At 42.0% G+C, this 26,253-nt stretch overlaps 1 non-coding gene across 1 annotated transcript; it reads right to left on the bottom strand.

Moving 5' to 3' along the window:
- Positions 1-7,938: 7,938 nt before the first annotated feature.
- On the bottom strand, positions 7,939-8,013 carry Trnas-uga. Its single transcript has one exon. It is a non-coding gene; the product is annotated as a tRNA-Ser (tRNA).
- Positions 8,014-26,253: the final 18,240 nt, after the last annotated feature.

Raw genomic sequence — 26,253 nt, 5'->3', positions numbered from 1 at the left:
TTTCCAACCGATTTCTCGTACACAAACAGCAGTTGACCGCCGTTGCATGGTGAAACGTTGTTGTGATGCCTCGTGTAAGGAGGAGAAATGCGTACCATCACGTTTCCGACTTTGATAATGGTCGGATTGCAGCCTATCGCGATTGCAGTTTATCGTATCGCGACATTGTTGCTCGCGTTGGTCGAGATCCAATGACTGTCAGCAGAATATGGAATCGGAGCGTTCAGGAGGGTAATACGGAACGCCGTGCTGGATCCCAACGGCCTCGTATCGCTAGCAGTCAAGATGGCAGGCATCTTATTCGCATGGCTGTAACGGATCCTGCAGCCACGTCTCGATCCCTGAGTCAACAGATGGGGACGTATGCAAGACAACAACCATCTGCACGAACAGTTCGACGGCGTTTGCAGCAACATGAACTATCAGCTCGGAGACCATGGCAGTGGTTACTCTTGACGCTGCATTAAAGACAGGAGCGCCTGCGATGGTGTACTCAACGACGGACCTGGGTGCACGAATTGCAAAACGTCATTTTTCGGATGAATCCAGGTTTGTTTACAGCATCATGATGGTCGCATTCGTGTTTGGCGACATCGCGGTGAACCCATATTGGAAGCGTGTATTCGGCATCACCGTACTGGCGTATCCCCCGGCGTGATGGTATGGGGTGCCATTGGTTACACGTCTCGTTCACCTCTTGTTCGCATTGACGGCACTTTGAACAGTGGACGTTACATTTTAGATGTGTTACGACCTGTGGCTCTACCCTTCATTCGGTCAATGCGAAACCCTACATTTCAGCAGGATAATGCACGACCGTATGTTGCAGGTCCTGTACGGGCCTTTCTGGATACAGAAAATGTTTGACTGCAGCCCTGGCCAGCACATTCTTCAGATCTCTCACCAACTGAAAATGTCTGGTCAATGGTGGCCGAGCAACTGGCTCGTGACAATACTCCAGTCACTACTGTTGATGAACTGTGGTATCGTGTTAAAGCTGCATGGGCTGCTGTACCTGTACACGCCATCCAAGCTCTGTTTCACTCAATGCCCAGGCGTATCAAGGCCGTTATTACGGCCAGAGGTGGTTGTTCTGGGTACTGATTTCTCAGGATCTATGCACCCAAATTGCGTGAAAATGTAATCGTATGTCAGTTCTAGTATAATATATTTGTTCAATGAATACCCGTTTATCATCTGCATTTCTTCTTGGTGTAGCAATTTTAATGGCCAGTAGTGTACTTCAGATTCGATCTATCGATGTAAGTTTCTCAACACTCGTACGTAACTTAGCGATAGTTCCTTTGTGTACACTGTTGGCTTTCGCTCTGAAAGTGGTGATTTATATGCCTTCGACACTGGCACCGTCGATTTTCAGTATCGGGTTCTGGAACCCTGCACAGTATTTACAGTAGAGATCCTCCCCCTTTATCAGTCCTAGTTTATCGTGCGACACAGGCTTTTTAATTGTGTCATATGCTCCGATTCTCTGAGTGCCCTTTCGATGCTCTAAGTGGTGTACATAGTTCGTACTTTAGTGCAACGGGTCCAAGGAATGTCTCACATCCTCACTGTTGAGGGAGCGGCTGTGATGTTCATGTGAGTCCCTTGTCACGTCCGTCTGACGGGAAATGAGGCTGCTGACGCTGCTGCTAAGGTTGCAGCCCTCCTTCGGTCCGCTAGCTCTTCCATCCTTTCGGATGATCTCCGTGTTTCCATCTGTCGGCAGGTTGTGTCACTTTGGCATCACCACTGGTCTTTAGGGGAACAAGCTCCAGAGAATTATAGCTCTCCCAGCGGTTTTGTCGAACTAGTCTTGGGCCTGAAGCAGCGAGGAGATAATTGTAGTTAGCTTGGGCATTGTCGTTTTAGCCATCGCCATTTGTTAAGTGATCATCCTCGCCCACTTAGCGCTCATCGTCGTCAACCCTCGACGGTTCAGCATTACCTGACGGAATTCCCTTTCCTTTTTAAACCACTTACGTTCTGATGTATGTACGCCGTTTGAGTTATCGGCGAACGACGCGCGTGTTGTCGACCGCATTTTACTTATTATCCGTCATAGCAATATGGCGAAGGACATTTAATCTTTGGTTCGGGACCTCGCTGTCTCTTAAGCTTATTTTGTGGAACTTTCTCCAGGAGGAAGTCCTTGTTCTTAGCTCGCTTTCCTTCCGTCTATCGGACTTAACGTATAGTGGCTTTTAAATTTTTTTACCTCTTGACGATGTAAGGTTCTGACATGGACGCTTATGATGTCAGTTGTTAATGCACCCTAAAACTACACAAAATAAACATAAACTGATGCAATAAAAATTTTTCGAAGCCATTGTTCGGCACCGAATCCAAAGGAACCTAGAATGACTCAGACCGTGTGTCAGAATCATAATTTAGATCAAGCAAGGACTGCCAATAAGGCAAAAGCAGAGATAAACCAGTAACTCACTACCACACAGAGAGCAAAGCCACAACAACTACCGCAAACGGAACGGTATGATGGCATCCAGAACGTCGTTATGGAAACTTTCTAACACTGAGTAATAACGTCAACATCGAGCCTCCACTGCTGAAATGCGTCCTAGTGCTGATGAGAAATGCGGAGATACGGAAAACAAACGTAGCTGCGCCGCCACTGCGCAGATAGAACCGCTGACACCTCTGGTTAAATGAGGGTAAATGACCGCCATACTCGCTACAATGACGTGATGTTTGTCTTTAAATATCCCTGTTTTAGACATCTCCTCCTCAGTGAACGGTCGTTCTATCTACAGCAATTTTCCTGTCTAAATGACAGGCTCTCCAGTCTCTGCTGGCGAACTGTGATGTGATGCTAGCTTCCTGTTTCAAGACTTCAATTAAGACCGCAGCCTGTCAGCTGCAGTGGAACTTCATAGCTCCAAACGGTTGCTACTGACGGGTCACAAGCAGTGGCTGATGAAAACGGCCCTACTGGGCCTTCCTCTGGAGAAGAGCCACACCGTCCGACTGCTAGCTGCCATCTTCTGCTTGCTGGGAGGCACCTAAGTGCCACCTCCCATGCTGTACGTGTATCACCTTCTTGGCTGTACGCTGTGTGTGCTGAGGGAGCCTTAGGGTTCCGTCTTCAAGGCGGCCATCATCCGGAATTTGCTGTGGGTAAGGTAAAACGTGCGTACATCTTCGAGTCCACTGGGACCGAAAAATGTGAAACATTATGGGACTTATCTGCTAAGCTCATCAGTCCCTAAGCTTACACACTACTTAACCTAAATTATCCTAAGGACAACCACACACACCCATGCCCGAGCGAGAACTCGAAACTCCTCCGGGATCAGCCGCATAGTCCATGACGGCAACGCTTAGACCGCTCAGCTAAACCACCGCGGCCCCCTGAGACCCAACGTATTTACATAGGCGGTTCCCCGGGCACCGTCGCTGGCCAGTGCCACCGCACCCAGCGTAGCCTGGCTGTCGGACAACGTGCTTCACCTGCCACAAGCCACTTGAGCTACTGCCTAACATCCCTCACGGAAGCCTTAGCGAGCAGCGAGTCCCGTTTCCTGCACGCTGGAGAAGACAGTATTCATTGTACCAGTGATGTTAGTAAAATATTATTACAGATACCACAGTTTCAAAAATATGGTAAAAATGGTTCAAATGGCTCTGAGCACTATGGGACTTAACTTCTGAGGTCATCAGTCCCCTAGAATTTAGAACTACTTAAACCTAACTAACCTAATGACATCACACACATCTATACCCGAGGGAGGATTCGAACCTGCGACCGTAGCGGTCGCGCGGTTCCAGACTGTAGCGTCTAGAACCGCTCGGCCACCCCAGCTGCCACCACAGTTTCACTGAGGCCCTCGGATGTAAGACTGAAACACTCACCAGCTCTCAGAGCTTCGCCTCAGATACTTGTAACCGAAACGCATATATCCAACCTCGTCACCTACTGACCTCCTGATCTGAGGTGTGGTAGTTACAGGTACGCGTAGTGTTCTATCTGGACTCTTTACGAGACTGTTACTGGCAAGGAATGCTATACAACAGTCTCTTGAAGTTGATTACTTAAGTGTCATTGAAAACATATGTAAGTAAGCTTTTTAGATTTTTGAGTTGGTAACACCACATAGCGCTCTGTATGAAAATCACTGACTGTGCTTTGTGCAGTCAGCGGCTGGTTGGCATTGTTGAAATATTCGCTATTGTAGTGTTGGGCAGTTGGAGGTGTTCTTTATCAAAATCTTTCATTTGCTAACTATGCCTATCAGTAGTTAGTGCCTTCAGTAGTTAGAATCTATTATTTAGCTGGCAGTATTGACGCTCGCTGTATTGCAGTAGTTCGAGTAACGAAGATTTTTGTGAGGTAAGTGATTCGTGAAAGGTATAGGTGAATGTTAGTCAGGGCCATTCTTTTGTAGGGATTATTGAAAGTCAGATTGCGTTGCGCTAAGAAATTGTGTGTCAGTTAAACACAGTCATTTATAATTCTTCTGAGGTGACGTTACATAAGGTGACCCTGCCAGGATCATCTGCAACGTCCCCTTAGAAAAATTATAAATGACCTTGCTTAACTGACAAACAATTTTTTAGCACAACTCGAACTACTGCAATACAGCGAGTGCCAATACTGCCAGCTAAATAAAAGATTCTAACTACTGAAGGCACTAACTACTGATAGGCATAGTTTGCAAATTAAAGATTTTGTTAGAGAACAAACAATGCATTTACCTTAATAGTGTTCAAAAGTCATAATCTATATATCAGTTCATAAAATCCAGCCTTACAAATTTACTCTTTCTGATGGACACACGTCCAGATCATCCGCTCTCAAAACTCCGCCATCTCTCTCCCCACATCCACCACTGCTGCCGGCTCACCTCCAACTGCCCAACACTGTAATAGCCAATATTTCAACAGTGCCAACCAGCCACGGACTGCACACAGACCAGTCAGTGATTTTCATACAGAGCGCTACATGGTGTTACCAACATAAAAACCTATACAGCCTACTTATACATATATATATTTTTTTACACAGAATTGTTGTCATTTCAATAGTTTTATAGGTGTGTGTGTTTGAGTTTTTTGTGGGTAGCTCCACTGTCTACACTGACACCAGTGGAACCTTGATTTTTGTTGTCAACATCATACTTTGACGACGAACTGTAGCTAGAGCAGCATTTGGTGATGAACGACTAAAGGTATACGAAACAACTATATCTCAGACAGATCGGAGGAGAAACTTGTGCGTAAAATGGCTGCTGCAGTTGGCGAATCCTTGCTGATAGCATCCATAATTATATCGGCTCCATCCTGTCACGATAATAAGAGGTCATACGTCTCTAACTGCATAAGACCCAATATCTCTCAATGTTGAGCGCGTTAAGGTTGCTGGCATACATTTTGGCCTCCTTTTTCTGGTGTTAGTGTGCTAGAAGACAGTAATCTTGCGTAGGAGAGAGAGAGGAAGTCACTGGATGATACTTTTACAGATCATAAGGGCATACGGAATGCTGGCCAGCAGGGAAGATATTTTTACAGTGGAGACCGCTTAGGGGATCTAAAACATTTACAAGTCAACATGAGTACGTAGGTTGCAGATGCTTGGGAAACTAAACATCAAGCGATATGAGAAAGGAATTCCTACAGTGAAACTCACAAATATACGTTTCCAGTAGAGCGGAAAACGTACGTTTTGCAACAGCAACTTTAATTCCTAAGAAACATAATGTAATTGACTCTATGAATAAACCAAGTTGTCTGCTCAGAGATGAAGGAACTGATCCGTGGTAGTCTACAGAATCAAAGGAAGGAAATCCTATTTATGTGGGCCTCTTAGCGACTAAGCCAGATGGGAGGCACTAATCCTCTCACTGGGAGACTGCTTGCGATAATTGTTCTACGCTCAATGACCATCAGATTCGTTGCTGTTAACGTTTGGCAGGTTTCTAAACTATTGTTCATAGCTACAGGAACGTGCTTTCAGATATCTTACGTCTGCCACCCGGGTATGCTGGGTGACCCGCTCCACACGCATCGCCAGGTAGATGAAATGCGCTACGCTCATAGTCCACCTAATCCGACTAGAGCACCAGCCTTGCATCTCTCAACATAATAACTATAAAACAAAGAAAAGTTGACACGATAAAATTAACAGAATGATTGCATCAGATTTTCTTCATTATAAATTAAGTACCAAGATGTTGAGGACGAAGCAAAATCAAACTTCACGATTTGAGAGGGTAGTGATTTCTATATGACCTTGGAATACATTTCACATAAATTTTCTCAGCATGTTATAGTCTTAGGTGGAGATTTCAATTTACCAGATATAGACTGGGACACTCAGATGTTTAGGACGGGTGGTACGGACAGAGCATCGAGTGACATTATACTGAGTGCACTATCCGAAAATTACCTCGAGCAATTAAACAGAGAACCGACTCGTGGAGATAACATCTTGGACCTACTGATAACAAACAGACCCGAACTTTTCGACTCGCAGCCAAAACCTCTCAGACAAACAGAAGCTAAACGATGTCAAAGTTAGCGTAAGGAAGGCTATGCGTGAAGCGTTCAGTGAATTCGAAAGTAAAATTCTATGTACCGACTTGACAGAAAATCCTAGGAAGTTCTGGTCTTACGTTAAATCAGTAAGTGGCTCGAAACAGCATATCCAGACACTCCGGGATGATGATGGAATTGAAACAGAGGATGACACGCGTAAAGCTGAAATACTAAACACCTTTTTCCAAAGCTGTTTCACAGAGGAAGACCGCACTGCAGTTCCTTCTCTAAATCCTCGCACAAACGAAAAAATGGCTGACATCGAAATACGTGTCCAAGGAATAGAAAAGCAACTGGAATCACTCAATAGAGGAAAGTCCACTGGACCTGACGGGATACCAATTCGATTCTACACAGACTACGCGAAAGAACTTACCCCTCTTCTAACAGCCGTGTACCGCAAGTCTCCAGAGGAACGGAGGGTTCCAAATGATTGGGAAAGAGCACAGGTAGTCCCAGTCTGCAAGAAGGGTCGTCGAGCAGATGCGCAAAACTATGGACCTATATCTCTGACGTCGATCTGTTGTAGAATTTTAGAACATGTTTTTTGCTCGAGTATCATGTCGTTTTTGGAAACCCAGAATCTACTATGTAGGAATCAACATGGATTCCAGATACAGCGATCCTGTGATACCCAACTCGCTTTATTTGTTCATCAGACCCAGAAAATATTAGATACAGGCTCCCAGGTAGATGCTATTTTTCTTGACTTCCGGAAGGCGTTCGATACAGTTCCGCACTGTCGCCTGATAAACAAAGTAAGAGCCTACGGAATATCAGACCAGCTGTGTGGCTGGATTGAAGAGTTTTTAGCAAACAGAACACAGCATGTTGTTATCAATGGAGAGACGTCTACAGACGTTAAAGTAACATCAGGCGTGCCACAGGGGAGTGTTATGGGACCATTGCTTTTCACAATATATATAAATGACCTAGTAGATAGTGTCGGAAGTTCCATGCGGCTTTTCGCGGATGATGCTGTAGTATACAGAGAAGTTGCAGCATTAGAAAATTGTAACGAAATGCAGGAAGATCTGCAGCGGATAGGCACTTGGTGCATGGAGTGGCAACTGTCCCTTAACATAGACAAATGTAATGTATTGCGAATACATAGAAAGAAGGGTCCTTTATTGTATGATTATATGATAGCGGAACAAACACTGGTAGCAGTTACTTCTGTAAAATATCTGGGAGTATGCGTGCGGAACGATTTGTAGTGGAATGATCAAATAAAATTAAATCTTGGTAAGGCGGGTACCAGGTTGAGATTCATTGGGCGAGTGCTTAGAAAATGTAGTCCATCAACAAAGGATGTGTCCAGAATGATATTTTCACTCTGCAGCGGAGTGTGCGCTGATATGAAACTTCCTGGCAGATTAAAACTGTGTGCCCGGCCGAGACTCGAACTCGGAACCTTTGCCTTTCACGGGCAAGTGCTCTACCAACTGAGCTACCGAAGCACGACTCACGCCCGGTACTCACAGCTTTACTTCTGCCAGTACCTCGTCTCCTACCTTCCAAACATTACAGAAGCTCTCCTGCGAACCTTGCAGAACTAGCACTCCTGAAAGAAAGGATATTGCGGAGACATGGCTTAGCCACAGCCTGGGGGATGTTTCCAGAATGAGATTTTCACTCTGCAGCGGAGTGTGCGCTGATATGAAACTTCCTGGCAGATTAAAACTGTGTGCCCGACCGAGACTCGAACTCGGGACCTTTGCCTTTCGCGGGCAAGTGCTCTACACTCGTTCGACCTATACTTGAGTATTGCTCATCAGTGTGGGATCCGTACCAGATCGGTTTGACGGAGGAGATAGAGAAGATCCAAAGAAGAGCGGCGCGTTTCGTCACAGGGTTATTTGGTAACCGTGATAGCGTTACGGAGATGTTTAATAAACTCAAGTGGCAGACTCTGCAAGAGAGGCGCTCTGCATCGCGGTGTAGCTTGCTCGCCAGGTTTCGAGAGGTTGCGTTTCTGGATGAGGTGTCGAATATATTGCTTCCCCCTACTTATACCTCCCGAGGAGATCACGAATGTAAAATTACAGAGATTAGAGCGCGCACGGAGGCTTTCAGACAGTCGTTCTTCCCGCGAACCATACGTGACTAGAACAGGAAAGGGAGGTAATGACAGTGGCACGCAAAGTGCCCTCCGCCACACACCGTTGGGTGGCTTGCGGAGTATAATTGTAGATGTAAATGAAGCAGTATGAGCCCATTTATCAGTACGACACTTCAATCCTTCTGGTCTGATGCAATCACTGATCAAGTTGAGGAAGCAAGCGTTTCATTACATCCACGGCGTACTTTACTTTCAAAACAGGTTGAGCTCTAAATTTAATGTCCCTGGTGTAGAAAGTACAGTAAAGCCAGATTAGCGGTTCACCTTTATCTTCTACCTATAATTTACAAAACTGAGGTCCGTAGGTCTGATTCCTGGTTTCGTTTACAATCGCTTTCTCAAATTCTTCTAGACAAGTAGGGTCTCATTTACATTATTCGGACATATCCGATTTGCAGATAGAGTGCTAAGACGTTTCTTGTATAAGTGAGTGTTAATGAGATATTTCACAAAAGAATATGCAACGCATATAAACTTATGTAAGCATTCATGGCAAGTTTATTTTTATTGAATCTGTGCTTCAATTGACAGTTGTTCGTAAACATAAATGTAAACAAAATGTGATACAACGGCTCGACCCCAAGAGTTATTCTCAGCGTACGTTGGGAATAAGTAATCGCTTTTAACTGTAAGCAGTTACACTTGGTACCTCTCCGTCTTACTCAACAGAATCATTGTTACACAACTTCATAGTAATTTAATTACAGCACCACAAACTTGCTATTCTCAACAGCAGAAGCTCTCCATTCTGAACCATTGATAGAGTATTATTAGAGCTTTAAAGATGTAGAGAAAAAATGTAAGTCAATGAAGATGGTTGATGCTTCAAACACCAATAAGTAAAAATGAAATCACTGAGTATTAAGGACTTGTTGCTGTCATTTAAAATTTAATTTTTGAAAACATATTCCTGAGGTGGGAATGAATTATTAGTGTTGAATGGCAGATACAAACCCCTCGTTTAATAAGAATTCAATCGCTAGTTATTTGGGAAACTGGTACTAGCTTGTCGACTAAGAATTTAAATTATTTCTCGATATTTTTGTGCCATGTCATTCGTTTTAGATACCGTTTTAACCTGATGCCCAACCCCATATCTTGGGAGCCTGGTCGTATATTTGAACAGATATTATGCTTCCTTTATTCTCTGCAGAGAATTTATTTCTGCATACGTGCAGCTCTCGTGCGTTCGGACTTACGTGACCGAACACGTTGGACCCTGTGGGTGTTTCTCCTATATGGTGTGTGGCGCGGTCCGCCAGCTTTCAGAGGATAGCGCTCCCCCAGGCCCTCCGACTGCGATCGATGGGGGCGGCCGCGGAGACGGAGTATACTTTGGCGCCGCTCTGCCCTCCAGACACGCGTCTGTCTGCGGTCGCCCTGTTGTTTCAGACGGAACAGGCGCACCGGTATTCTGGTGCCACAGAAAAGTCCTTAGATAGCGTATAAGTTTCCTTTCGTTCCTAAAAACCATTAAACGGCCAAGATCGAGTAATATATAACTTTATTCAAGAAACCTGTTTCGACCTACTTTGCCGTTATCTTCAGGTCTTAAAAACCTCTCTGTTGTAAAACATGTATATTTTACGCTGAACCTGAAGCACAAGATGTCAACTGGAAAAAAAACAGCACATTATAAAAGATTTGTCACCGCTGAAATATTTTAAAACACAAAGCACATTGTGCAAAAGGCCATGTCACATACGTATTGCTGACACATACTTGTTTGAATTTTCTCATTTTGAGAGAAAGTGAAGGGCGACTTGTTTTAATTGTTAAAAACCGTTCAGCAGCCAAGCTCGCATTAAACATTTCTTTATTTAAGACAAGCGGTTTCAACAGTCTTTGCTGCCATCTTCCGATTTTAAAAATCTTCTTGTTGTAAAATATGTTCATTTTATGCAGACCCTCACGCACAAGATGTCAAGTAGATCCATGGCCGAAATGAAAAGCTGATAAAAAAAATTTGGCATAATCTGTTATTTGAATGGAAATCCACTTGTTGTCCATTACTATATTGTTTATCTGAGATTCGTTTTCCACAAAGACAGCTCACATGCAATGGTGGGCTAAACTTAAGGACGAATGTAAATTCCGCATGCTGTATCACTCTCAAGTATCATAGCTCGATCAAACGGACCGTACACCGGAGGAAGTGCTTTAGGATAGTGCGGAAGGTAACGGAAGGAAGCAGCCAATGACACGAACAGAAATAACATTTTCATTCAAAGACAATAATTACACTGAAGTGATCGGTATTTGGATGTCCCTCTGGATACTGAAAAAGGCGGGACATGGCTCTTAGTAGGGTGTGTATGTGTGACAGTGCATTACAGCGTCGAACCGGAGAAGAGGAGGAGCTGTTGGAAGGACTAGCCAGCCTGTTCCTCCAACTTTAATCACATGTATTTTATTAAATAGTAAATGTTTTAAAGAAAGAAGCACGTTATACCTAGACCGCTATTTTCAGCGACAGATGTCAAGTTTCGGATGTTTTCTACAACCATCTTCAGATCAGTAAACAGGTGTAGGAAAAGTATCATAAGAAACTACTGTAAATGATACTTCATTGGTAAAGTATAATACATACTCCAGACTTCCATCAAATAAATTATTCTTCGCCGAAGCGATGTCTGCAGTGCTATATGGTCTACGAGTACCACCTCAACCTGACATTTAATGGAGCATACGTCCAAAATAAATAAATAAATAAATAAATAAAAATTAAAACCAATTTATATCGTATTAATCCTGAGGGCGGAGAATACACATCCCAAAAGGCTGTTTGCATATGGGCGAGCTCCTCAGGGAAATTCTCAGAACAGGAGTCTCTGTTCGTCGTATTATGTGCACACTCATAACCTGTAACAAGTGATGACAACTCAGTGACTGTAAACAACATTTCATGTCAGATAGCAAGTGTTAAGATGAATGATCAAAGGAGCCACTAGTCTACTGTTTACTCAGAATATTCGATACCGGCAGATAATCTTTTTCTGTTAGGTGTTCTACCATAGTCTCGTAACAAGACTTTGAAATTAGAAAATTTCAACTGAATAGGACATTATCGTGCACACACCGCTTAACGTAATCAAGTTTAGAGCTTATTAAGTGCAAGCAGTTTTGTATCTTGGTAAGACGTAAAGCAGATGTATGAGCCAGCCGGAGCGTATAACAGTCATCGACAAATTGTCATCTCTAGCACACTATTTATAAGTTTTAAAAGCAAAAATAGTAAATCGATGCAACTAGAAGAAAAATACAGCTACATTCCACGCGATTTATCGCTGATCACTGCATTTTAATGTATAAACGTACTTGCTCATGTCAAATTTTCGCGAAAACTGTCAGCTCATTAACACTGTTTCATAATCAACAAAGAATTTAAATTTCACAAAACGTGCTTATTCTTGCATGAATAGTAAAGTCTGTGTCGAGTAGCTCCCATTCTGCTGATGTGTCAGTGACCTGTCAACGCGTTCCCTTCCTTCGCACCCGCCCCTTCACCCCCTTCTCCCCCTCCCCCTTTGTCACTAGTGGCTCTGACACAGCTCATTAGAGTTCCTATCGGCTAATTAAAGAAATTAGTCTGTGAAGGAACATCGCACTGCTTATCTGACGACAAAGGCAACGGCACACGGTCACAAAGAGAAGTACGACAGACCTTCTCTGAAATATCAACTGCTTCACTCGCAGAATTAGCTTGCCAGGGCGCAAAACTTCCAAAAACTTAAACATTCTGAATACATGCCTTCACGGCGATGTGTAGCTGTAAAATTTTCCCTAGCTTCTAGCCACGTCAAGTGTTTCAGTCTCCACGAACGCTTCGGCCGAATCCACCTCCGCCGTTGTCGTGTGATTTCTGTTATCCTGGCTTTAGAGCTGCGCTTTCTCCAAAGACACGTTAATTAGGAAGCCACCGAGCACGCCGTTCCTTGGATTAGTAACAGGAAAGATCAGCCATTCCTTTCAGCAAAATCCAATAATTAATCCCACAATTCAAAAAGTAATGAAGAGATCAGAATGCCAGGGCCAAATACAGTACCAAATGGATGTGTGCAGTTGTACTCGTATGTCAAACAGACTGTGCGTGTTATTGAACAGCGCCGTGTGTAACCTGTGTTTGCATGTACTCTATCCTGATAAATCATTGGTAGCAGAACATGCTCTGGAAAACGGACATGTAATTGCTTTCGACGAGACATCTGTTTTCAACCGGACGAATTATTTGTGGAAAAGCGTCGTAAAAGAAGTGTTCGAGCTACAAATTTCTGCCTACGCTCCCAATAAAGGTGGAGGCCTGCAGCTAAGCACTGCTTTAGACCGTGACATAGAAGTAGTTTTAGGTATTAGGCCGCGTCATTGTAAACACACCAAAACAACCGATTTGCCGACGATTAGACCGGCTTGCTGCAGTCCTCTTCAGGCGAATTTCATGACAAAAACATCAATATTACTTGACTACATTACTCCTCTGAGCACTTTAACACGATTTTTATCTTTAGAGACAGATATCACGCGGGAAGGAGCAACTGCCGTTGCGGGAGACATGAAGCAAGAATTGGTGCTGGTGGTCCCCAGTAATTTTCACTTTGTCCACGCTGACAGGTCCATTAGCAGTCCAGGTGAATGTCACCGACATTACAACACGGCTACTCACCGGCCTGCGTCCGTGGGCAGCGCATGCTTCGAGCAAACTGTTCTCATGGATGACGGCGCATCCAGACACGGCTACCGACATGGAAAAAAAAAAAAAAAAAAAAAACATATAAAAAAATAACGTGGTGCGATTCATCCCAGTAGGCGATACGATTGGATTGACTTACCGTCCAGTATCGATGATCCATTGCCTACTCCAGTCATCAGTCATAACTCCCAAATGCCAGTTCCGTACATTAATATCTACGTCACCCCAGTTTACTATGTTCGTCGCATCGAGTCATAATATTGGACGCAGATTTGCTATAATTACGGTATTCGCATTCTTCATACTGCCACACATTAGAAACAGTTAATATGCCTGAGTACGGACTTGATTTTGTGCCTGTATATAGGCTTCAAATTTAATGTCTCATTTGAAATACAATTTTCGACAGTAAAATTTAATCGATGATTTCTCCGGCATGTTCTGTCAGTCGGTGTCATCCACACAATAGCCTAGTGGTAAATGTAGTAAGGATATGAGTTATTAACTGCAGACCGTAGTATATGTGATTTGAAAGCTATACACGCTCTCTACATTGTTTATGAGCATCAAAAATTAATATGCTTCTCAGACGACACGGTACTCTGAGAAATTGCTGTTTTTTCATCTTCACCGCGTTAGCTACTGTAATAAAACGTCAGTACACTCTCGCTAAAGCGACATATACTTCGGTAAATATTTGAAATTTTTACTACAGGAAAGAAATTTCTTCGCTAACCGATTACCATCAATGTGAAACTGTATCTGCTTTAACAACAAAATTCGACTGAGGATGACATTAGCATTTTTCGGTCACTTAGAGGGGTAAGTGAACATGGACACAGAAGGTGAGATGTAAACGGTTGAATATTGTCATGGGGTGGAAAGTGGTATTTTAGCCTATCCTGACGTATTGAATGTTAAAATAATACACGAGAATCAGTCTGGTAGCGTCCTTGAGACACGCCGATGCTTCAAAATGTTAACCTTTTTACACTTTTCAAGACACGAATGCAGCAAGAGATCGATATGCACGGTAAGTTTTAGATTCGGCTTATCTTCAGTCATACAGGTGCTCAGATCAGTTGTGCGGCAAAACACTCTGCCACACTCTTGCGCCCTCTACTACGTTATTGTGCACATCATATCAGGAATTCAGTAGATTTCTTACGTCAATCCGAGGAAACGAATTTCGATGTTATTGCAGTAACTTTTGATGATGTCCCTCTCTTCAATCGCTATCTTCTGTCGGATTCATCAAGGTTAATTCGGAGTGTGTTTGTTGTTCAACATTATTCAGTGGCCAATTCTCTGAGCAGCAGACGGGATCTCGAGAGCACTTTGTCACCTAGTATGGCCCGTTTCTAACGGAAGACTTATGAAGAAAGTCCCCTGGAGTCGGCGGGAATGACACTTGCCTGCTTTTTGAATATGTAGGCAGCACTTTGTTATTTGCCATCATGGCACTGAGAATTTGGGCAGAGGGGTATGTCATTTCTCTTCACTACAATTTTTCTCCTCGCTTATTTGGGTTGATGTGTTTTGTGAGTAATTTGTAGCTCCCCTCTAGTGCTTTATCTCCTGCGCACCCGCTTCATCTCAGAGAAACTCTTACACCTTGCGCCCTCCGTAATTTGCTGCATATATTTCAGTCTCTGTCACCACTAGAGCAGCTGTACCACTATAGTTAATCCCTGATGTCTTCATGTATGTTCCATCATCCTGTCACTTATTATGAGTGTTCTCCACATATTCCTGTCTGCTTCGATTCCACGTAGAACTCTTTCTTTTCTTATATGATCAGTCTACTGAATTGCTAACATCTTTCTGTAATATATTTAAATGCTTAGATTTTCTTTTTTGAGGTTTTCCGCATAGCAGATTATAAACTGCCGACCATTGCTATGCCGCAGACATGCATTTTCGAAAAATGTATCCCTGAAATTAAGAAGAATTCCGAGACTGGTAGACATTCTTTAGCGAGTAATGCCTTCTTTGTCCCTGCCGGCCTGTCCCTCATATCAGCCTTGCTTCATCGTCATACATAACATTATTTCGAAGGTAGCACAAGTCCCTCACTTTCTCCGGTCAGCATAAGTAGCATTTCTTTGACTGCTGAAGGTGGATGTTAATGTTGTGTAGCGTATCAAGAATAAGCAGCGATTAACACATAATGACTAGGCTTATCACTCCCTCGAAAAACTTAGAACTACCTAAACCTAACTAACCTAAGTACAACACACACATCCATGCCCGAGGCAGGATTCGAACTGCGACCGTAGCGGTCGCTCGGTTCCAGACTGAAGCGCCTGGAACCGCTCGGCCATGTCAACAACATGTTGATGACTGGAAACAAATTGCCTCGACAGAGTCTCATTACAAATTGTATCGAGCATATGGGCGTGTTTGGGTATGGAGACAACCTCGTGAATTCATGGAACCTGCGTGTCAGCAGGGGACTGTTCAAACTGGTGAATTGTCAGTGATGATGTTGCGCGTCCGAGCGGTTGGGCGTATATATGTATGGAGACAACCTCATGAATTCAAGGACCCTGCATGTCAGAAGGGGACTGTTCAAGCTGGGGAATTGTCTGTGATGATGTGGGGCGTTTGCAGTTGGAGTGATTTGGGACACTTGATAAGTCTAGATACCACTCGGACAGGTGACACATACGTAAGCATCCTGATTGCCTACATCCATTCATGTTTATTGTTCATCCCGACAGACGTGGACTATTCCAGCAGGAAATACGCACCCCACACGTCCAGAATTGCTACACAGTGGCTCCAGGAACACTTTGCTGAGTTTAAACACTTCCGCTGGCCACCAAACTCCCCAGACATTAACATTGTTGAGCATATCTGGGATGCCTTTAAACGCGCTGTTCTTAAGAGATCTGCACACCCTCGTACTCTCACGGATTTATGACCAGCCCTGCAGGATTCATTGTGTCAGTTGCTTCCAGCACTACTTCAGACGTTAGTCGAGTACATGTCGCGTCGTGTTGGGACCATGGTGCGTGCTCTCGGGGGCCCTACACGACTTTATTCAGGTGTAGCAGTTTCTTTGGCTCCTCACTGTATAAGTGCGAGGAATAAGGGGGAATGAGATGGTGTATCATAAACATATACGTGAAGAGTAGTTAAATGACATAGGTCTAAAGAAAGTAAGTAAAGTGATCATTATTTCAGAAGTAATAGCGATATCCGTTAAAACATGTATTCCAATGTGAGGCAAGACAGTCAACTCTTCATGGGCAGACACTCATGTCTCCAAGGTCGTTTCGACCAACTTGCAGATGTTTTGTTGGGAAGACATTACACATCTTCTACACAGTCCAGATCTCTCATCACGCGACTCCATATTTTTGGAGCACTGAAGGTAGACATTCCTGGCTGTCTATTTCTTCCGGACTAAACAGTTCACTACTGGTTATAGTCTTGCTTATGAAGGCAGCCGTAAACATTTTTGTATAAAGGCATTGAGCCGCTTGTCTCACTGTGGGATATATGTATTAAGAGTTGCAGCGATTACCTTTGTAATAATAAACCGTTTACTTGCGTTTTTCATTTGTTTCTTTTTCATATAATTGCCCATTATACCAAACATTACCGTTATTATGTCAGCGTATGTTTTTTTTTGTAGACCGAATGAATATGAACACACAATGTCACAACTAAGCTACGTGAAGAGCGATCGAGTCTATTAACCTTCGCCGTCGCGCTCGCTGGTCGCTCCGTATGCAGTGAACTTGCTGTTCTCCTACTGTTGTTGAGACTATCAAGTGCGAGCAAGAGTTATTCTGCGCTGCACCTCCGCTAATCCATTAATATGTCTTTATAAGTCAAATGAAATCCCCAAAGTTAGTGAATATCTTTTCGTTTTCAGTCCCAGAAGAAGACATAATACTTTATTATGCTTAATGAAGAACTTTTAGACTATTTTGGAATAAGACTGTCTTAGGGAGGAGGCTTAGCAATCAAGGGGACTTAATACTTACTTGCTATGATAGCTGCCAAATTACCTGTATTTTTTTCTGATTGTTTTTAAATTTAAGTGCGTTTAATCTTTGTCTGGCTGTAACATCACAGCTGGATTTACAAGAAAATTTTTCCCTCGTTTCATGAACAGTACATATAACACAGCCTGTTTAATACGTATAAACGAAGTAATATTTAGTATCATTTTGTGTTGGAGGCTATTAAGTGCTCAAATGTATGTAAGCTGTTATGAACAACAAGATAAAATCTCTGTACAGAGATCATGTTATCAGTAGATTATATATACGTCTAAAAAAAACGTTTAAGCCCCTTGACTGTTACGACTGCTGTTGCTATCACTGCTGCTGGAGCGATAATGTCAGTTGTGTGTTAACCGTTTTACATTAAAATATCTCTTAACATTTTGTTGGATATAGACACCACCTTATTAAGATACCCTTCATTGAAAGTCGCAGAAAGTGAAGTTTATTTTTGCTCAAAACTAATAATTTAAATGAGGAGGCTTTTCTTGTGGTTCGCGATCTTTTTAAGAGCAATTTTGTGCCCGTATGTAATTTAATGATCCACTGTTTTTCCATACGGAAAACATTACTTCTTTTAGCTGTCGATTAAAATGTACCAGACAAATCGTCTTCCAAATGAGCTGTCGGAAGTAGCTACTTTATTACTGGCGGCAAAAGATAATCATAGGGTCACCAATAATTGTTTTTTACTTTTTTATGAAATCACTTCCGAAATATTAGATAGCAAATATTTTTACTTTCGACCCCAGGTTTTCTTACGACGTTGTTATCAAACACAGAATTTTCGATGGTTTATTTCTGGTGCATAACTTCAAACTAGACTATTAAAAGAAGCTGAGATTAAGTTCTGTATTACATCACACAGGGTCGGCAATGTTATAAATGGTGATAGCAGGCGAGGACTGCCAATAAAACTGACATTACAACAAAATGTAAATCGTATAAATATTGTACATGGTAACGTTCCATAATTTTTTCATGTATTCTCTTTTTCTTGTGTCTACCACCAAATGAGTCGAAAACAAACAACAGGAAATGCGAATATGAAATGTCAGGAGAAAAAGCCAATTCAAATAATATCAATAAATTAAAAAATTTGAATCTAATTAAGCGAGGTTGCAGATCGCGAATCTTCAGGAAAGGAGACCTCTGTTCAAGCTAAAATCTTTGTGCTCCGGAGTGGGAAAACGCAAACTGGATCAGCGTGGTTCCATCATTTATAGCTGTATGAATAATGTGAACGTATCTGAATTCCTAGAAATTTTCAGTTAAAGTTGCGCGACATAAGACGATGGAGTGTTGTTTGGTGTATAGCATCTCGGTGAAGAACCGCTGGGTTGTTTCTTTCTTCGATGTCAGCAAAATTAAATACCATTTCAAGTGTATGATTGAGAAAATAACAGTAGAATTCAAATGTAATTATTCAGTCCTAATACACAGAAATGGGAATGGTAGACAATATTCAGCAAAAACCAAAAGAAGCGGATAAGAGGCTTCTGGAAGTAAATGCCGTAGAGTAGCAAATTCCAGATCGGCCGACACAAGGTACGAGTTTCGTCACGAATAATGTAGGATTACCTGCTGAACTTGATGAAAATTATTGAACCCGCATCAGGTCCATTTGCTGAATTATACAAGGTTTAGCATCATTGTTAAAACAAAATTTTGTTAACCTCGCGGAAGAGCAAACGGTGCAAGTCAACGAATATTTTAAACGTCTTGCAAATAAGCCTACGGTACTAATAAGGACCACCATTCAACTGCAAATGAGTAATGATTTCGAGAATTTATCGAATGAACAATCCGCGCAGGTCGCCGGAATGGATGCGTGTTTGGGATCAGAAGCGACAGAGGGGACTGACGAGACGGAGGTGACCATGAGAAAAAGATTGAATTATGAATGAAAGAATAACGTTGTACGAGTTGGGGCTTGGAATGTCACACGCTTGAACGTGGTAGGGAAACTAGAAAACCTGAAAAGGGAAATTCAGAGTCTCAGTCTAGATATATCAGGGGTTAGCGAAGAGACATGGAAAGAAGACACGTATTTATGGTCAGATGAATACAGGGTAATAGCAACAGCAGGAGAAAATGGTATAGCGGGAATAGGATTCGTTGTGATAGGTAGGTATTGCAATGAGTATGACACTGCGAACAGTTCAGTGATAGGGTTCTTCTTATCAGAAATGACAGCGAACGAACACCGACAACGAAATTTCAGTTATATATGGTGAAGTCGCAAGCTGAAGATGAAAAGACAGAGAAAGTATTTGAGGATATTGATCGGGCAATACAACACGTAAAGGGAGATGATAATATAACAGTCATGGGGATTGGAAAACAGTTGTAGGGGAAGGAGTAGAATAAAAGGTTACAGGAGAATATGGGCTTGGGACGAGAAAAAAGAGAGGAGAAAGACTAGTTGAGTTCTATAATGAATTTCAGCTAGCAATACCGAATACTCTGTTCAAGAATCGCAAGAGAAAAGTATACTTGGAAAAGACCGGTGAAAGGGAAGATTGCAGTTATCTTACATCACGGTCAGATGGAGACACTGGATTGTAAGCGGCAGATACAGACTCAGATCACAACATAGTAGTGATGAAGAGTAGGCTGAAGTTCAAGGTATTAGTCAGGAAGAATCAACACGCAAAGAAGTGGGATACGGAAGAACTAAGGAATGGCGAAATACGCTTGAAGTTCTCTAAGTTTATAGATACAACAATAAGCAATAGCTCAGTATGCAGTACAGTTGAAGAGGAATGGGCATCTCTAAAAAGGGCAATCACAGAAGTTAGAAAGAGAAATATAGGTACAAAGAAGATTACTGAGAAAAAATAATGGGTAACAGAAGAAATACTTCAGCTGATCGATGAAAGGAGGAAGGTAAAAAATGTCCCGGGAAACTCAGGAATACAGAAGTACAAGTCGGTGAAGAATGAAATAAATAGAAAGTGCAGGGAAGCTAAGACGAAATGGCTGCAGGAAAAATGGGAAGACATTGAAAAAGAAATGATCGTCGAAAGGACAAACTCAGCAAACAGGAAAGTTAAAACAACCTTCAGTGCCATTAAAAGCAGGGGTTATAACCTTAAGAGTGCAACGGGAATTTCACTGTTAAATGCAGAGGAGAGAGCGAATAGGTGGAAAGAAGAAATTGAAAGTCGCTATGAGGGAGATTTGTCTGAGGTGATAGAAGAAGAAACATGAGTCGATTTAGAAGAGATAGGGGATCTAGTATTACAATCAGAATTTAAAAGAAATTTGGGGGACTTAAGATTAAATAAGGCAGAAGGGATTGATAACACTCCATCAGTACGTCTATAATCATTGGGGTGGTTGGCAACAAAACAACTATTCACGTTGGCGTGTGGAATGTATGAGCACATGTCATCTAACTTTCGGAGAAATGTCATCCACACAATTCCGAAGATTACAGTAGCTGACAAGTGTGAGAAACATCCCACAACCAGCTTAGTAGGTCATGAACCCAGGTTGCTGACATGAATAACATACAGAAGAATGGAAAAGAAAGTCGAGGATGTACTATATCACGATTAGTTCGGCTTTAAAAAAGAAACAGGCACCAGAGAGGCGGTTCTGACGTTGTTGTTGATAATAGAAGCAAGACTAAAGAAAAATCAATAAACGTTCATAGAGTTTTTCGACCAGGAAAAAGCGAACGATAACATAAAATTGTGCAAGGTCTTTGCAATTCTGAGAAGAAAATTAGAGTAAGCTATAGTGAGAGACGCGTAATGTACGAGGTTTGCCCAGAAAGAAATGTATCGCATTTTCTTCTCGGCCGGAAACAATTCTACGTATGCGAAACGTAACGTGCGTAGTACTGTATTTGATGCCTCCTGAGTGTGCGAGACAAGTTTCCCTCACTTCCGATAGGTAGTGTAGATACAGTACAGTTTCAAAATGGCGTCTGTAGGTGATGTACGTTACAAGCAACGTGCCGTCATTGAATTTCTCTCTGTAGAGAAAGAAACTGTGTAGAGTATTCATAAACGTTTGTGCAAAGTCTATGGAGTATCTGCTGTCGACAGAAGTACAATTTCTGTATATCCATCTTTTTAGCGACTCGGCTGCTCGATAGAGGATGTCAAACATCTTTCAGCCGTCAATTTTCTACCTTATTTCATTTGGCAACCGGTTTCAGCGTTTTACTACTCATTCTTGAAGCCTTGTTACAGTGACCACTTCAACCATCACCTGGCGAATGTTAGACAAACATTTTGTAGAACTTGATCGCTGTTGTTGTCTTCATCAGTTTGATTTTAATAACAACGAATCTAAGGAACTGTCCCATTAACAGGTAAGGCACATCAAGTCTCCTGAGGTAAGAGTTGGCCGGTGATGGTTGAAACGGTCAGTGTAACAAAGCCTGAAGATGGCATAGTAAAACGCTGTAACAGGTTGTCAAGTAAAATAAGGTTCAAAATTGACGACTGAAAGGTGTTTAATTTGACGTTCTATAGAAGTACAGTTAATCGGTGGGAACGGAGGGTGAGGTCATCATACGGCGTTTCGGTGGAGGTCCACGATTTGCAGCGGTCAGGGGGACCATCCACAGCTGTCCCACCTGACATGCTGCAGCGAGCTGATGTTGCCATTCGCGAGGACAAACGCATTACGACTAGGCAGTTCGCACGGCATTTGTCAATCCGCAAGGGATTGGCACAGTGAAGCATGGCTCCGCCGCCAGGACAAGGTTTGGTGGCGACAGGGCATACACGCGTTTGTTTCGCGCTGGAGGAAGGGCATAGAACGAGATCGAGATTACGTGGAAAAATATGGTGTGTTGATAAAACACTATTGTTTCGTGTGTGTAATTTTCGTTATGTTCAATAAAGAATTGTTGAAAATATGCGGTACATTATTTTCTGGGCAATCCACGTACAATATGTGCAGGAACCAGGAGGGAATAATAAGAGTGGACGATCAAGAACGAGGTGCTCGGATTACAAAGGGTGTAAACAAGGATTTAGTCTTTTGCCCCTACTGTTCAGTCAGTACATCGAAGAGGCAATGATGGAAATATAGAAAGGTTCGAAAGTGGGAATTAAAATCCAAGGTGAAACGATATCAATGATACGATTCGCGGATGACATAACTATTCTGACGGAAAGTGAAGAAGAATAGGGTGATCTGCCGAGTGGAATGAACAATCTAATGAGGAGAGTATGGACTGAGAGTAAATCGAAGAAAGACGGAAGTAATCAGAAATAGCAGAAATTAGAACAGCGAGAAACTTAACATCAGGATTGATGGTCACGAAGTAGATGAATTTAACGAATTCTGCTACCTAGGCTGCCAAATAAGCGATGACAGATGGAGCGAGGAGCACATACAAAGCATTCTAACACTGGCAAAAAGGGCATTCCTTGCCAGGAGAAGTCTACTAGTATCAAACATTGGGCTTAATATGAGGAAATTTTCGAGAATGTACGTCTGGACTGAAGCGTTGTATGTAGCAAGACATAGACTTTGGAAAAACCGGAACAGAAGAGAATCGAAGCATTTGTGATTTGGTGTTACAGACGAGTGTTGAAAATTAGGTGGCCTGATAATGTAAGGGATGAATAGGTTCCGCGCAGAATCGGAGAGGAAAGGAATATGTGGAAAACACGGACAAGAGGAGGACAGGATGACAGGACATTTGTTAAGAAATCGGAGAATGACTTCCATGGTACTAGAGGGAGCTGTAGAGGGAAAATACTGTAGAGGAAGACAGAGATTTTCATGCATCCACCAAATAACTGATGACGTACGATGCAAGTGTTACTCTGATATGAATAGGTAGCCACCGGACAAGAGAAATAAAAACTACAGAGAGAGTGAATTTAAAGAATACATGGAAAGGATTGCCTGTGGCGGTAATATAGTTAAAGTCAGATGCTAAGGAATTGAAAGACTCTCGCTCTGAACTACGAAACACCGTATAGCAACTGACTACTCAGAGCAGTCAAATGAGCAGTGAGCTCATGAGCCGCCTGCATGAGAAAGATGAGGAAGTTATCGAGTGCCTAACTAATCAGAGTAACAAAGTTAATAATGAATTCGTTCATTGGCTACACGGAAAAGACGCACAGGTTAACGAATGTCTAAAGAATGAATGACGAGCCATTGTGCAAAATTTAAGTACAGATGTTGCATCTGATCACAATGAAGGTAGCAAAGGGACTGAATCAGAGTATGTGCTTAAGTCAGTTCTTATAGATGAAGTTCCTAACTGGAAAGAGAGCCTGGTAGCTCGCAAGTGCAAACTGCAACATGAATTATTAGCTGTATACAATAATGGGACGAGACTTTTGCTTCGGTCGGTGGCAACAAAAATAAATACCTTGCCTCGTCGCTGTCTGAAATGTTGTTTCATGATGAAAGCTATAGTGTTAGTCCATATGCAAACTATTTGCAATGAGGGATGGAGACGGCGAATGCTTTGTCGTGTGTTAATTCGAAAAGCCGTTTAAAAGACCGGCAGCCTCAAGACTTCATACCTGAAAAAAAAAAAAAAAAAGTTGCACAGGTGCGAGTAGGACTGCCACACGGAGGGTTCTGTACAAACTTAATTATGTTTATAGACGGTTCATCTATTCTGGCAATCGAGGATCTCGACGATTTTTTCCTGTTATCGACATCGGTACTGGCAATTATCGGGCCCGGGGATTACAAGACTTTCGAGGATGGTTTACTAGCAAATTTTAAGTCGGATGACAAATGACAAAAGAGGTATTTTTTCGTATGATATAATTACAAATTAACAATTTACGGATTCTTTTTCCTTTATTTGTAGTGTCAAATCTGAATGATTTCGTGATTCTGCGTGAAGCACCTCACAGGTTTTGGCGAGTGAGTTTGCGAGTATCAAAATATGTGACGGAAACGGTCGTAGCTTTTGATTTACAAGCTTAAAATTTTACCAAGACCAAAGGACTAAAGTCCGCAGTATGTGACATAAATTTCAACAATGTACGTCTACCCGTGCCTTAGAAAAAGGGGTATCAACAGACAGAGGGAGAGAGAAACAATCAGACAACAAATAACCAAAAAGTTTTTTTTAGTTAAATAAATTCTGATTAGCAATTTTCGGATTTCTTCCTCTGGTTGTAGAGTGAAATCTTGTTTCTTGGCAACTATCATGATTCTAGGTCAACGGGAAAGACCATGTAGGTTTTGATGAGTAAGTTTGTATCAAAATATGTGATATAAAAGGAGATGTCTTCTCATTGTATCAGCTTAGAAGCTTACGTTTTCACATCACCAAGGGGCAGTAAACTTACAATTTTAAATTGTTACGTCTATGCGTTCCTGAGCGTAAGGCATGCTGAACAATCGACAATTGGACAGACAGACAGACAGATGGACAACAAATTGATCCCACAAGTGTTCTATTTCTACTGACTTGAGTTTGAAACCCTAAAAAGTTCCACATCCTGTGATATTTGTAAAAAATTACTACCTACATCTTGTCACACACACGGAACATTTAATGTGTAGCAGCACGCAACCAGACTGACTGAGCTCTTTGGGAATCTGAAATAATAGATCACTGTGATTTATATGAACAGTTTGAGGGAGCATTTCTGGCTTAATTTTAGTCTGCCTGTATAGAAGAATGGTTGAGAAAAGAGGTATACAACCCAGAATCTTAATAAACAGGGACCTCATATACGTGTTTTGGAAAGTACATAAATAGGACTCGACACTTTTATGAACCGATACAAGCAGAAAAGTACAATGTACACTTAAAGTGAAACTGCATCTGTATCTAAAGGAAAAGTTATTACGAGGATCAGAGACAGATGTCGAGCAACATTCATCGATAACAGACTCAACTGATTTGCTCTACAAAGATACGAAAACCTTTAACCACGGCAGTGGTGACGACACGGACGAAGGAAATGAACGTCATTACGGTAAACATGATAATAATCATGTGCGCAACCACAATAGTAATTGTGACTGTGGCCACCCTGAAGGAAAATTTCTGGCGCAATCGTGCCAATGAGATTGCTTATAGGCCACCATCCAAGAAGAAATGGAAACACGATAACAGGTACAACTCACGTTATGAGAACAATGACAACAACATGTCAGATACTTGGGACGGAAATTCATGGGATAACTGGCAACAAAATTCCATGCCACAGAATGTAGATCAACAGAGTTCTAACCAGAGACAGGTAAGTAGCAAACGATAATATTCCAAACGGGAGACCTTAAAACCACTCAGTTAGGTTAATAAAAGTAACTGAGAACAAACACTCATCAACCAATAACACAAGAAACTGAAGTCTACCACATTATACCTCCATATAGTGGTTGGGAACTGCGTAGAAGACAGGACAGACAAACAAATCAATTTAATCTGGTACAATGAAGGGGGAGATGTAAGTGATGAGACACAGCTTATACAAACAAATATGTGAGACGATACTCCTCATACATTACTCATGGGAACTGTGGAAATATAGGTGCTGTTGGAGCCAAATCGAAGAATTTAGCATATAGGTAAAGGAGAAGTTAATACAGGTAATGGAGCATTTAAGAGTATATTCCTGGTCATTGATAATTTGTCTGCCAGGTGCATTTTAGGCATTCGGTTTCTACTAGTGTCATCTGAGTGAAAGAGAATTCGAGAATTGTATCCTCACAAAAACTTAAGAAGTACGTAAACTATGTGATTTTCCTTGTGTTTTCATACTTCATTTGTTAGAATTAAGGTATGTATTTTGTTGTTTTCTTTTGTGTAAATGTGGAAGTATTGTCAGATATTATGTTTCACTGAATGACCTATTTAAAGTACAAGAACTCAAAGGTGTATTAGATAACTGAAGAATGTATACAAGTGTGTTAGA

This window comes from Schistocerca americana, chromosome 5, assembly GCF_021461395.2.
Source record: "Schistocerca americana isolate TAMUIC-IGC-003095 chromosome 5, iqSchAmer2.1, whole genome shotgun sequence".
Lineage (NCBI taxonomy): Eukaryota > Metazoa > Arthropoda > Insecta > Orthoptera > Acrididae > Schistocerca > Schistocerca americana.
This window is presented reverse-complemented; position numbering and strand designations above follow the sequence as displayed.